The sequence below is a fragment of the Oncorhynchus keta genome, chromosome 29 (genome assembly GCF_023373465.1).
Source record: "Oncorhynchus keta strain PuntledgeMale-10-30-2019 chromosome 29, Oket_V2, whole genome shotgun sequence".
Classification (NCBI taxonomy): domain Eukaryota; kingdom Metazoa; phylum Chordata; class Actinopteri; order Salmoniformes; family Salmonidae; genus Oncorhynchus; species Oncorhynchus keta.
Genome location: NC_068449.1, coordinates 10,202,331 through 10,217,634, shown reverse-complemented (window position 1 = coordinate 10,217,634; position 15,304 = coordinate 10,202,331). Strand labels below are relative to the sequence as shown.

The following is a 15,304-nucleotide window of genomic DNA, read 5'->3' as shown; positions in this document are numbered from 1 at the left end:
TACATGATGGATAACAAGGATTGATGCAAAGCAAACTTGAGCAAAACTTGCAAGGATCCGGAACGGGGGAAATGCTTTGAATACGCAGTTTCTCATATGGGAATAGCATTGTTAAAGGTGCTATTTGACTTGATTACTTCTTGATATTTCTATTCATGAGTGAAACCGGTGCTAGATAACCACATTGACACAATGGAAATATAGAAATATGTATAAATATGCTTATTTATCCCTGGGCTCAGATAAATATATATGGGCAGAGGAAATGCCTGAATGGACAATGTCTCCACACAGGGCACAGCCTGCTGGTAAGAACCTGACAGCAACATCAACATAACCTTCATTATCGCTGAGAAATGCTCATCACAACGGCTGTATTTCTCCATAAAACCCAAAGTCTCACGTACAATGAGAACTGGGCGGAGATGAGGTGCGGGAGACCATTTCTCTTGACATTCACGACGGAAAACTCATCAGTCATGCTGTCAGAGGCAGTGGACTGGGCTACTTTGGGATTTATGAGGAATAATGATAGGTTGGACATGGCTGTAAGCCTGCGCCTTTACCTTTGGTACAGAGCTATTGGGAGAGTTGTGTATTGAGGCACACGGTCTGGGTAAAACCCCATTTCTTTTGTCAGTGACCCTTGCACTGATTTCTCATCCAACCTCTCTCCACGTTTTGGTGTTTGGATGTTCTCTGTTGGAGTTGTAGCTGGAAAAAAAAGGATATTTCCGCCTCACATGATAAAGTAGTAAAGTGCTGATAAGTATATTCAAAATAGAAGGGGGGGATGACTTTATCCTTTCTTTTGATGCATGTTCAGGTTTTGCATTTATTTTTTTTATCTTACATTTATTGTCTACAAAACAGATGATCATTGTTGGTACCATTGGCGCTAATCTCTTATTTTTTACAACAGAAAAACCAACAGCATTTCACAAACTCTGATAAGAGCTTTTTTCAAATTTCCTTCAAGGATGTGACTGTCAATGAGAGATGGCTCTAGTGAAATTGTAAACATTGTTAACATTTTTGGACAAACTACCATCCGTGTAACGAGTAACCATTGTGATAATATGAATATGGTCAAGATAAAATACAAACTCCAATGTCATTTGAAAGTGGATTTCAATATTGTTGTGTTAGGGATAACATGGCCAAACTGCACAAAAGGCACAACTATATGTTAAGGATTTATTAAAGAAGGCCCTCACGGGGTCCCTATGGAACCCTAATGCAGGGATGTCCTCCAGCACCACATTATTAGTCAATTTCAGGATACTCTGAATTATCAGGTTTGTTAATTACTATTCTTAATATATCTTCCAAGTGTGCCAGAACATATAGCCTAACTACCTAGTTCATCCTAATGAAATGTTCGACATACATTTGCATCCTATATATAACTGTTTTATTGGATTGTCTGAGTGCAGGGTTGGGGTTTTATGTGGTATTTTACAGTGGCTACAGGTACTTCTAAGTGTTGTGAAATTAGTGGGCAGAGAGGTTGGGGCAATTTTAAATCAAGAGCATCAGTGAGGCCCCTTGAAGCTCAAGGGTGCTTTTATCAGAGGAGAAATTAAGCCATAGACTTGTTACATAGGAGAGAAAATGGTGGCTAGACAGTGACATTATTACCTTAAAACGCAGATGAACACTTGATCACTTCTGTCTCATTCTGCTCTGGGAAATAGAAAGGCAGAAACAACTCATTTCTCATTTTGATCAGAGGGAAAAGCAGAGTTATTGTCAAGTATAGGCTAATTTAAGGAGATACTTTTGAGATGGGGCTTAGTCAAATAAAAATAAGTGCCTCTGTAGTGTTTTGGTTAATGGGTAGCTACTCAAACCAATATTATTTAAGACACTGAGCATATTCATAGTCTTATTTTACATGCCAATGATTTAAAAAATAAAATACTTTTCCTCATTATATTATCATGTTTTGTCTAAATGTACCCCTCATACTTTGACTAACTTTAATAATGTCACTTTACTTATATGTATATAGTGTATTCTATACTATTCTACTGTATCTTAATCTATGCCGCTCTGACATTGCTCGTCCATATATTTATATATTCTTAATTAAATTCCTTTACTTAGATTTCTGTGTATATGTTGTGAAATTGTTAGATATTACTTGTTACCGATATTGCTCCACTGTCAGAACTAGAAGCACAAGCATTTCGCTACACCATCTGGTACATCACATTACAGGTACATTACTTGCTGTGCTATAAATGCAAAAGTTGGAGCAATTTTAAAACAAATAATAGGCTAGGCCTTTTGCTTAAGTTGACAATTCATTGCTCAATTGCACCTGTATGCACTGCTGTGAGAAGCCTGTCCTCTAAAAGCCCATATGTTGTTTTTGTTGTTGTTTTCCTCTTGTTGTTTTGAGCCAGGGTTCAGTGACACCATATTGCTTTGGCCCAGTGCTAACTTTGAGCAAAGTCAGCAAATTTCAGCACTGCGAGCACGTACACACACACACACACACACACACACAGACAGACAGACAGACAGACAGCACTGCGACAGAGCACGTACACACACACACACACACACACACACACACACACACACACACACACACACACACACACACAGACACACAGACAGACAGACAGACAGACAGACAGACAGACAGACAGACAGACAGACAGACAGACAGACAGACAGACAGACAGACAGACAGACAGACAGACAGACAGACAGACAGACAGACACAGACAGACAGACAGAGACAGACAGACAGACAGACAGACAGACAGACAGACAGACAGACAGACAGACAGACAGACAGACAGACAGACAGACAGACAGACAGACAGACAGACAGACAGACAGACAGACAGACAGACAGACAGACAGACAGACAGACAGACAGACAGACAGACAGACAGACAGACAGACAGACAGACAGACAGACAGACAGACAGACAGACACACACACACACACACACACACACACACACACACACACACACACACACACACACACACAACCAACCCATTGCTTTTTCAGCTGGAAGTACACAGGAGAGCAAGGCATTTTTCAATGCATTTAGATGAGACCTTTAACAAAGGTCTCTAATGCAGATATGAGTGATCCCGGGGAGAAGCTATTGGGGCGAAACTGGCTGACGGGAGGATGTCACTCTGTGCATGAAAAATGATGGATCCCATTTGTAAAGCTGTTCTTCTCCAGCCCCCGTCGCTGGGCTTTCACAGAACTGTGCCAGTGGTCATTAAAACAGGAAGCACCCCAATAACTTTGCTGGCGAATAACAAGTGAACTGGTTAAATTTGCTCTTTGTCATTTCATCTGCGAATTCACAGAGGACAGATAATTCAATGACGACAACACAGATTAATATCGTGGCCTTTTCTGTTTCATCTATCATTAATTTGTTTTATTCCCCAAAGGAGAAAAAAATAATATATGCAACCAATATCAGACAAGACTGCAGCCTTTCAAGGATCTTTGACAATATGGTGAGCATAGATCTGTCGTCTTAGGGGCGCAATTGACGCTACTGTAGTGTTTGACCTTGTTACGATGACTGTAGAACAAAAATCCTAAACCAACACACATAAATTCACTACACTCTCCAAAAGGCCAGAAGACATCCGTATTACATTACAGAACTCCTGCAGTAGCTACAGTATATAGAACTAGCCTGAGCTCCAACTTGTGCTGCAGTTCCTTAGGTTTGTTATCGGATATTTGGTCGATATAACACATTCATCACAGGGTTAAGCTGTTGGGAATAGAGAACAAAACAAAGAGCTGTAGCTACATGTCCAAAACAATATTGCTGAGACCTTAGGAAATGTTCCTAAAACTTCAAGTCCAATGTCCAGCAACAGCTCTTATACACAGATGCAGGATCCTAATTTGAGGCAGTTTGTTACAACAGGAAAATAATCCTGCAGCAACAGGAAATTATTATGTGGAATCAAATGTATATATATTTTTTGTAGTAGTTGATACCTTTTTCATTAGGGCAAATCAATTCTGACATTTTAAAGTGGAAAAACTTACAAACTTCACCACCTAGAACCTGCCCCACCTTTTTAAACCTTGAATCCTTCTCACCCCCCACTTTAAGATTTAGATGCACTATTGTAGTTTGTATTTCCTGCTGTAAGTAGAAAATGTTCAAACTTTAGCAAACAAACACTCCAAGTTTGTATTTCCTGATACAACAAAAGATTGAAAGTCCTACATTACATCTGTAGGCCTACATGCTGACACTGTGGTGTGTAGGATGGAGTGACTTTGGGACGCCTCTTGGTCTGCTACTGTTTAACGCTGTGCCCTTGAGGAGAAGAGGTACATTTTCTAAGTTAATTACATAATGAGGCCAATTAAACATTAGAGGGCTCAGGTGAAATAAGGGCCACCTCAGAGCTTGAAGCTAAATTAGCCTGATTTCCCCCTCTGGCCAGGGAGACTGCCCAATCTCAGCTGCCTGTTACAACCTCCACTAATCACTGCGAAGCTAAAACTGTCAAACATGCCTGTATGGATACTGACATACTGTTGATCTTATTAATGTAGGTATGCTGGAATATAAATGCTGTTGCCGTGGTTTATAGGTGTAAATTACATTTAACATTACATTTAAGTCATTTAGCAGACGCTCTTATCCAGAGCGACTTACAAATTGGTGCATACACCTTATGACAAATGTAAAGATTATTATCAGGGCTGATCCGGATTAAGGCCTGTTATGTTTTAGAACCATGTTAAAAACCTCGACCATGTCTTTGACCATGGTCATAACCAACGCTTAAATCCATAAAAGTTTTAGACACTTTAACAAGACGTGCCATAAACAACCAAATTGACTGAATAATTATCCCAAGAGGCACCTATTTTTTAAAGAACCCCCTTCAAGGGTATAGCCTCCTCATATCATTTGGGGTGTTTGCTGACAAGAGTGGCTCTCTGGTAGAGTGCACTCAGAGGGCCTACAGGTGCATAAATCACTTCAGCTGCACTTACGGACAACCCCCTAACGAGAAGGACTGGAAGGGCCAAGGTGAGAGATGGTCAGGGTTACACACTGAAGGAAAGGACCATGGGTAGGATATGTAATATATCCATATTGTCCTGCTGTCAACCACTCCTCTTGGATAAAGGAGCACTAAAACAGACTGGATGGATAAAGTGGGAGGCTTTGAAAACACTTCTGTTCAATCCTGTCCTTATCATTTGACAACAACCCCCTAAGAGGCAAACAAGGATGGGAGCACAGCATTACATTAAAATATGAATACACCAAAGAGATATAGGGCTGTAAAGAAAGGATATTTCATCAAAATCATCAGGGCTTTATAAAAGGTCCATTGCCCACTTTGTGTATCCGTTAATCTGGATATTATGAAGAGTAAGATGGACAAGGAAAATGACAGAGGACACATTTTACCAGATCATATTGCAATGATTTGTTAATCAAATGCACGGAGACAGTGGGAAATATAACGCAGGGACAAAACCATCACTGTGATTTACACTTAATCCTTCATTATGGCGCCTTTGAAGTGACCTCGCCGGGCATGTTCCCACAGTGACCCAGAAGCACTCTCTCCGTTTGCTCATTAAACAGGATGAAATAGAGCCGGCGTGTGGAGTGCTGCACGACTTTGATGTCTCCACACGTCCAGCACCCAGCCAAGGCGAAAACATTGTGGTTTTTAATCAATTATGGCATTCACCTTTGGGGCAATACATTCATTAGATCTGTTAGGAATAGCTAAGGGACGATATTCCGATTGCATGCTGAGATTGAAATGAAGGTAATGGTGGTAGTGGTTGGGGGTAGGCATTCTAGACAAAGATGGCAATTTCACAGAGCATAGCATATCATATGACCGCCTGGGGCTGGCTAAATTTACATATGCACCCCACAAAGGAAATATAGCTGGGGACTTGGGATATCATTTATATATGCTGTGTGATTTATAGGCCTTAGATCATCGCCGAAAATCTAGCGTAGATCTCCTAAAGAGGTCTACACATGCTGCAGGTAAATGATAGCTGTTATAAAAGTTTATCACAGTGATTCAATGAAATGAATCTATCAAAAACACATTATGCAAAATGGTAGCCAATCAGAGGTATTATTGGGAGGGAGTGAAAATGTTAACAGCATGCTGAGCAAGGCAACAGTCTAACCCTTATGGTGAAAATCTGCTCACAGAATTAAGAGGGTATCATGCAACATTCTACATGTTGTCAACACCAAATAGAATATATAAACATGTGTTATATAGCATAACAAGTACAGTTCATAGTACTAGAGGTTTTAAATCAATCCATTTGTCTCAGCATTTTAAATCCACCTCTCAACCTGCATTTTGCACAATAACTTTTCTATTGAATGTGTAAGAGAATCCATCAGTGAACTATCCCGTGTTTGAGCACTACATGTCCTATACAGCCTACTATAGCCAACTCTACTATCTCCCCCCAAAAGGATTGACCACTCCTACAGTTAGTTACTAACACTCCACAGATGCAATGATGTGGTAGACTAAGGCTACTGTAATGTCCCCCAGGCCCAGCAATGTCAATCAGCTCTGACAAGCAGGCTGGATGTTAACATAGTCTATATGTGTACTGGATGACACACAGAGGAACAATAATGACCATCTACCCTTGGAACACCGGCATCAATGCATCTTACTAAGGACAGTAACTCTGAGATACCCTGCCCTGCGTTGAGAAAAAGAGGAAAAAGAAAGACAGAGAGAGAGAGAGAGGGAGGGAGGTCATTTGGACCAGTGGCTCCCTCTGCAGACTTTAATTGTCCCTCACAATGAAATAGGGGAGGGGACTATGGATCTTTCTTCGTCCGTTCGTATGTACATTTGTTCATACGCTTGTTCGTACGTTTGTTCGTACGTTAGTCACACGATATCGTAGACAGAACTGATAAACAAAATGTCAATATTCAACATATAGACTGGTTGGTTGTATAGCAACAAAACCGATGCAAGCACAACTATGGGGCAAAACAGACGAGGTTGGATTAGATTATTGACAACATGTAAACTATATTTAGTCTCCAATGTTTATTGAAAACATAAATACATTTGCACAATGAGCACTTGTCTCTCAAATACATTGAGACAGTTGTTGGTTAGCTAGCTAGCTAGTTTTAGCCATATACAGAACCAGTCAAATGATTGGTTCAAGGTTTTTATTTTAATTTTAAATTTGACTATTTTCTACATTGTAGACGAATAGTGAAGACATCAAAACTATGAAAAAACAAATATGGAATCATGTAGAAACCAAAAAGTGATCAAATATATTTTATATTTGCAATTATTCAGAGTAACCACCCTTGCCTTGATGACAGCTTTGCACACTCTTGGCATTCTCTCAACCAGCTTCATGAGGTACCTGGAATGCACTTTATTTAACAGGTGTGCCTTTTTAAAAGTTAATTTGTGAAATTGCTTTCCTTCTTAATGCATTTGAGCCAATCAGTTGTGTTGTGACAAGGTAGGGGTGGTATACAACAATAGCCGTATTTGATAAAAAACCAAGTCCATATTATGGCAATAACAGCTCAAATAAGCAAAGCGAAATGACAGTCCATCATTGCTTTAAGACATGAAGGTCAGTCAATATGGAAAATTATGGAAAAAATATGGAAAAAAGTCAAGAACTTTGAAAGTTTATTCAAGTGCAGTCACAAAAACTATCAAGCGCTATGATGAAACTGGCTCTCATGTGGACCATCACAGGAAAGGAAGACGCAGAGTTACCTCTGCTGCAGAGGATAAGTTCATTAGTTACCAGCCTCAAAAATTGCAGCCCAAATAAATGCTTTACAGGGTTCAAGTAACAGACACATCTCAACATCAACTGCTCAGAGGAGACTATGTGAATCAGGCCTTCATGGTCAAATTGATGCAAAGAAATCACTACTAAAAGGCACCAAAAATAAATAGAGACTTGATTGGGCCAAGAACCACGAGCAATGGACATTAGACTGGTGGAAATCTGCCCTTTGGTCTGATGAGTCCAAATTTCAGATTTTTAGTTCCAACCGACATGTCTTTGTGAGACGCAGAGTAGGTGAACGGATGATCTCCGCATGCGGAGTTGTGATGGTATGTGGGGTACTTTGCTGGTGACACTGTCAGTGATTAATTTAGAATCCAGCCCAATTGACATGGTTTGGACCGCAGAGTGAAGGAAAAGCAGCCAACAAGTGCCCAGCATATGTGGGAACTCCTTCAAGACTGTTGGAAAAGCATTCCTCATGAAGCTGGTTGAGAGAATGCCAAGAGTGTGCAAAGCTGTCATCAAGGCAAATGGTGGCTACTTTGAAGAATTTGTTGAACACTTTTTTTTGCTTACTACATGATTCCATCTGTGTTATTTCATAGTTTTAATGTCTTCACTATTATTCTACAATGTAGAAAATAGTAAAATAAATAAAGATGAACCCTTGAATGAGTAGGTGTGTCCAAACTTTTGACTGGTACTATAAGAATTGACAAGAAATCAGTCAAAACAAGACATGGTACCAAGAACAAGATGAAACCATATAGCTGAAACGAGTCACTTACGATTCCCCACATGGCAGTTTTTTGTCAGTGTTGGTAGCTATCTGGCCATCAGGTGTATCTCACTGATCATCCCTAAAGCCAACACCTCATTTGGCCGCCTTTCGTTCCAATTCTCTGCTGCCTGTGACTGGAACGAATTGCAAAAATCGCTGAAGTTGGAGACTTTTATCGCCCTCACCAACTTCAAATATCTGCTATCGGAGCAGCTAACCGATTGCTGCAGCTGTACATAGTCTATCGGTAAATAGCCCACCCAATTTTATCTACCTCATCCCCATACTGTTTATATTTATTTACTTTTCTGCTCTTTTGCACACCAATATCTCTACCTGTACATCTGATCATTTATCACTCCAGTGTTAATCTGCAAAATTGTAATTATTCGCCTACCTCCTCATGCCTTTTGCACACAATGTATATAGACTCTCTTTTTTTCTACTGTGTTATTGACTTGTTAATTGTTTACTCCATGTGTAACTCTGTGTTGTCTGTTCACACTGCTATGCTTTATCTTGGCCAGGTCGCAGTTGCAAATGAGAACTTGTTCTCAACTAGCCTACCTGGTTAAATAAAGGTGAAATCACAACAACTGCCCCATTGAAGCGTGCTCATAATGTTCGTGACATTGTCAGCAAACCAACGGTGGCACTATAACAGGCATATGTTTATATCTCTTGATCTGTTTGACTCAGAGCGCTGAAATATGACACAAATGCTCAGGGATATGAGTCTAGCTTATCCACATAACATCTCAAACACCAGTAGCCTGATTTTGATCAAACTTGGTTCAATAATAGGTCTTCTGATAGAGATGCAGCATTTACAAAATTACACTGATTGGCCCAAGGGGGGTGCTGTATCATTCGTAGGGGAATACATATGTACTGTTGCCTTGTTTGGACCAGTGTCTCCCTCTGCAGACATCAGTAGAAGCTGAGCAAGTCAAACGAGGGGGGCATGTAGTATGCCTGTGAATATCTACGTCTTCAAGACCACCACTCTCCTGGCAAAATGCACCGTCTAAGAACCCTAAAGGCAAACGTTTATCGAACCTCACCTGTTTGAACTCGATGGCCAATTAGGAGGTGCACGCAGCCCACCACCCACATTCATTGGACCACATACTTTGGTGGCATTCAGCAGGACACGATGTTTTGGAACGTTCAGATATAATTGTGCTATTTAGAACAAACATGCATCTCTGACATGTAGAATAAGGAATCACATTGGCTCTATTTGTGGTATTTCTATCTGCAATGTCAATAATGTTTTCATACTGAACATGGCCCTGGTTTGCTACAGGTGGAACTTCAAAAGGATCATCATAAATTTAGGAGGGTTACTGTCTCATGTATATATTGTGATGTATATTTGTCGCTTACTGTCAAAACACTTTCTATGGATAGGTGGAATGTCCTTGAAAGATCTCATTATATTTATTACAATACTACCTCCCATGATTCCCAATGCTACTAACTAGCCATACTAACACCAGTTTTAACTTCTACCATAAGGTCAAGTTATTTGAGGAAGCAGAGAAGTCGCCGTCTCCCCACACACCCCTCCCTCTCTCCCGTCGCTGTACTCAGCAATCTGGGGATGATATCATCTAGCCTTTTTCCATTTGGATTTATTTATAGAACATTTCCTCATCACAGAATAATCAGTACATACTGTAGCTGGCCCAATGATACTGTCTCTCTCTCAGACTCACATCTTATCACACTGGGGGCTTTTAGCTGAGCCTCCAGCCATTAGCAGTAGCTCGCCGGATGAAATAGAGCGATGGAAAAAAGAAGTGGCTCTGGATGATGTCAGTTGACTGGGACTGTAAGACCGTACGACCGCCTGCTAGGAGGACCACTTTAGGCCCTTCAGAGAGCTACTGTAAGACCGCCTGCTAGGAGGACCACTTTAGGCCCTTCAGAGCTACTGTAAGACCGCCTGCTAGGAGGACCACTTTAGGCCCTTCAGAGAGCTACTGTAAGGCTGCATGCTAGGAGGACCACTTTAGGCCCTTTAGAGAGCTACTGTAAGACTGTAAGAGTGCCTGCTAGGAGGACCACTTTAGGCCCTTCAGAGAGCTACTGTAAGACCGCCTGCTAGGAGGACCACTTTAGGCCCTTCAGAGAGCTACTGTAAGATCACATGCTAGGAGGACCACTTTAGGCCCTTCAGAAAGATACTGTAAGACCGCATGCTAGAAGGACCACTTTAGGCCCTTCAGAGAGCTACTGTAAGACCGCATGCTAGGAGGACCACGTTAGGCCCTTCAGAGAGCTACTGTAAGACCGCCTGCTAGGAGGACCACTTTGGGCCCTTCAGAGAGCTACTGTAAGACCGCGTGCTAGGAGGACCACTTTGGGCCCTTCAGAGAGCTACTGTAAGACTGTAAGAGTGCCTGCTAGGAGGACCACTTTAGGCCCTTCAGAGAGCTACTGTAACACCGCCTGCTAGGAGGACCACTTTAGGCCATTCAGAGAGCTACTGTAAGACCGCATGCTAGGAGGACCACTTTAGGCCCTTCAGAGAGCTACTGTAAGACCGCATGTTAGGAGGACCACTTTTGGCCCTTCAGAGAGCCACTGTAAGACTGTAAGACTGCACGCTAGGAGAACCACTTTAAGCCCTTCAGAGAGCTACTGTAAGACCGCATGCTAGGAGGACCACGTTAGGCCCTTCAGAGAGCTACTGTAAGAGTGCCTGCTAGGAGGACCAGTTTAGGACCTTCAGAGAGCCACTGTAAAACCGTGACTGTAAGACAGCCTGCTAGGAGGACCACTTTAGGCCCTTCAGAGAGATACTGTAAGACTGTAAGAGTGCCTGCTAGGAGGACCACTTAAGGCCCTTCAGAGAGCTACTGTAAAACTGTAAGAGCGCCTGCTAGGAGGACCACTTTAGGCCTTTCAGAGAGCTACTGTAAGACTGTAAGAGTGCCTGCTAGGAGGACCACTTTAGGCCTTTCAGAGAGCTACTGTAAGACTGTAAGAGTGCCTGCTAGGAGGACCAGTTTAAGCCCTTCAGAGAGCTTCTGTAAGACTGTAAGAGTGCCTGCTAGGAGGACCACTTTAGGCCTTTCAGAGAGCTACTGTAAGACTGTAAGAGTGCCTGCTAGGAGGACCAGTTTAAGCCCTTCAGAGAGCTTCTGTAAGACTGTAAGAGTGCCTGCTAGGAGGACCAGTTTAAGCCCTTCAGAGAGCTTCTGTAAGACTGTAAGAGTGCCTGCTAGGAGGACCACTTTAAGCCCTTCAGAGAGATACTGTAAGACTGTAAGAGTGCCTGCTAGGAGGACCACTTAAGGCCCTTCAGAGAGCTACTGTAAAACGCATGCGCGTTTGGATTACCCAAACTCAGTAAAGTAATCTGATTAATTTATGATTACTTTCCCCTTAAGAGGTATTAGAAGAAGACTCGCTCAGGTGTAACAAACTTAAACTTGTGCTTTTTTTCAATGCTGAATTGAATGCCATTGAGAAAACTGAAATGTGTCATAATGTATTTTCTTTCTAAACATCCTTTCTCAATTTTAAAGTGATCCAAGAAGTAATCGTTTTTCAAAAGTACCTGTAATCTGCTGGTAACGTAACTGATTCAAGTTATATTTTTTGTGTGTAATTGATTAAATGTAATCATTTACTACCCAACCATGCACGCAAGTACTACAACTATATCTTGATCCATCATTGATTGGCTGATGACAGCTGTGGTATATCAAACCGTATACCACAGGTTGTAAGGTTCTGTATTTATTTTCTTCGTCAACCTTGTGTTCTGTTTCGTTGTGTTCTTGAACGTAGCCCTGTCTTTCATTTTTGTTCATTGATTTCACCTGTGTTAGTTACTCACCTGGTCTCATCAGCTCCTTATTTTGTTCAGTTCATTCTGTTTGTAAGGTATTGTCGGTTTTGACTCTACTAAGCCTTATCCTAACTCGTTCGTGAGAACCCGTTGTAGCCTTCAGTCCTAGTTTTGAGTCACCTGTCTGTTTGCCTACCTGTGTATGAACATTGCCTGCGACCATGATTCCGGCCTTCTGTGAAGGTGAAATAAACACCTACCGCTCTCTGAGCGTGAATCTATAACTTTTTCTCCCTGAGTATTCATTACACGGGTATGTCAAAACAGTTATTTGTACTGCACTAATTCTGTTGGAACCAGTTTATAACAGCAATAAGGCACCTCGGGAGTTTGATATATGGCCAATATAGCACAGCTAAGGGCTGTACCCAGGCACTCCGCATTAGGTAGTTGGGGAATTGTTAGATTACTTGTTAGATATAACTGCACTGTCAACTAGAAAAACAAGCATTTCACTACACTCGCATTAACATCTGCTAACCATGTGTATGTAACCAATAAAACTTGATTTGATTGTCGTGCCTAAGAACAGCCCTTAGCCGTGGTATATTGGCGATATACCACACCACGTCGTGCCTTGTTGCTTAACTATATATACCAAACAACCCACAAAATGAGAGAACTAGGCCTTTATTACTCCTGTATGAGCGGAGAAAAGAACTCGACGAAAGCGCGACCAATCCAAAATATCTTCCCGCGGGCGGCCATGTATTGATGAGTAAACTGAGTGAATATTGTTATCCTGCTCCAAAATCCCTTTCAGTTCAAACTTGAACAACCAAACATTCTGTCAGGATGTCTTCAAACTGTTCCCTACGGAGCAGTTCCTTGACTTACTGGATCAACTCAAACAAGGCCTTGAGCCCTGTCACAGAATAGTTGGTTGTCCAAAGACACACAAAGGAAGTGGATAGCTACAGTAGGTAGCATGTCTAGGTAGAGTAGGTAGCATGTCTAGGTAGAGCAGGTAGCATGTCTAGGTAGAGTAGGTAGCATGTCTAGGTAGAGTAGGTAGCATGTCTAGGTAGAGTAAGTAGCATGTCTAGGTAGAGTAGGTAGCATGTCTAGGTAGAGTAGGTAGCATGTATAGGTAGAGTAGGTAGCATGTCTGGTAGAGTAGGTAGCATGTCTAGGTAGAGTAGGTAGCATGTCTAGGTAGAGCAGGTATGTCTTCTAGAGCAGGTAGCATGTCTAGGTAGAGTAGGTGCATGTCTAGGTAGAGTAGGTAGCATGTCTAGGTTTTAGATAGCATGTCTAGGAGAGCAGGTAGCATGTCTAGGTAGAGTAGGTAGCATGTCTAGGTAGAGTAGATAGCATGTCTAGGTAGAGTAGGTAGCATGTCTAGGTAGAGTAGGTAGCATGTCTAGGTAGAGTTAGCATGTATGGTAGAGTAGGTAGCATGTCTAGGTAGAGTAGGTAGCATGTCTAGGTAGAGTAGGTAGCATGTCTAGGTAGAGCAGGTAGCATGTCTAGGTAGAGCAGGTAGCATGTCTAGGTAGAGTAGGTAGCATGTCTAGGTAGAGTAGGTAGCATGTCTAGGTAGAGTAGATAGCATGTCTAGGTAGAGTAGGTAGCATGTCTAGGTAGAGTAGGTAGCATGTCTAGGTAGAGTAGGTAGCATGTCTAGGTAGAGTAGGTAGCATGTCTAGGTAGAGTAGGTAGCATGTCTAGGTAGAGCAGGTAGCATGTCTAGGTAGAGCAGGTAGCATGTCTAGGTAGAGTAGGTAGCATGTCTAGGTTTTCATGTCTAGGTAGAGTAGGTAGCATGTCTAGGTAGAGTAGGTAGCATGTCTAGGTAGAGTAGGTAGCATGTCTAGGTAGAGTAGGTAGCATGTATAGGTAGAGTAGGTAGCATGTCTAGGTAGAGCAGGTAGCATGTCTAGGTAGAGTAGGTAGCATGTCTATAGTAGGTAGCATGTCTAGGTAGAGTAGGTAGCATGTCTAGGTAGAGTAGGTAGCATGTCTAGGCAGAGTAGGTAGCATGTATAGGTAGAGTAGGTATGTCTAGGTAGAGTAGGTAGCATGTCTAGAGTAACTGCATGTCTAGGTAGAGCAGGTAGCATGTCTAGGTAAAGCAGGTAGCATGTCTAGGTAGAGTAGGTAGCATGTCTAGGTAGAGTAGGTAGCATGTCTAGGTAGAGTAGATAGCATGTCTAGGAGAGCAGGTAGCATGTCTAGGTAGAGTAGGTAGCATGTCTAGGTAGAGTAGATAGCATGTCTAGGTAGAGTAGGTAGCATGTCTAGGTAGAGTAGGTAGCATGTCTAGGTAGAGTAGGTAGCATGTCTAGGTAGAGTAGGTAGCATGTCTAGGTAGAGTAGGTAGCATGTCTAGGTAGAGTAGGTAGCATGTCTAGGTAGAGCAGGTAGCATGTCTAGGTAGAGCAGGTAGCATGTCTGGTAGAGTAGGTAGCATGTCTAGGTAAGAGTAGGTAGCATGTCTAGGTAGAGCGATAGCATGTCTAGGTAGAGTAGGTAGCATGTCTAGGTAGAGTAGGTAGCATGTCTAGGTGAGTAAACTAGGTAGAGAGGTAGCATGTCTAGGTAGAGTGGTAGCATGTCTTAGGTAAAGGTAGCATGTCTAGGTTAGGTGCATGTCTAGGTAGAGTAGGTAGCATGTCTAGGTAGAGCAGGTAGCATGTCTGGTCAGGTAGCATGTCTAGGTAGAGTCATGTCTAGGTCCTAGCATGTCTAAGAGTAGGTAGCATGTATAGGTAGAGTTCAGCATGTCTTAGAGCAGGTAGCATGTCTAGGTAGAGTAGGTAGCATGTCTAGGTAGAGTGGTAGCATGTCTAGGTAGAGTAGGTAGCATGTCCTTGAGCAGGTGGCATGTCTAGGTAGAGCA

The 15,304-nt window shown here is 42.0% G+C and overlaps 1 protein-coding gene across 2 annotated transcripts in view; it reads right to left on the bottom strand.

Annotated features, from left to right (window-relative positions):
• Positions 1–15,304, bottom strand: part of LOC118362303 (doublecortin domain-containing protein 2) — a 104,963-nt gene that overhangs the window by 58,053 nt on the left and 31,606 nt on the right. The gene's annotated exons all lie outside the window — the stretch shown is intronic.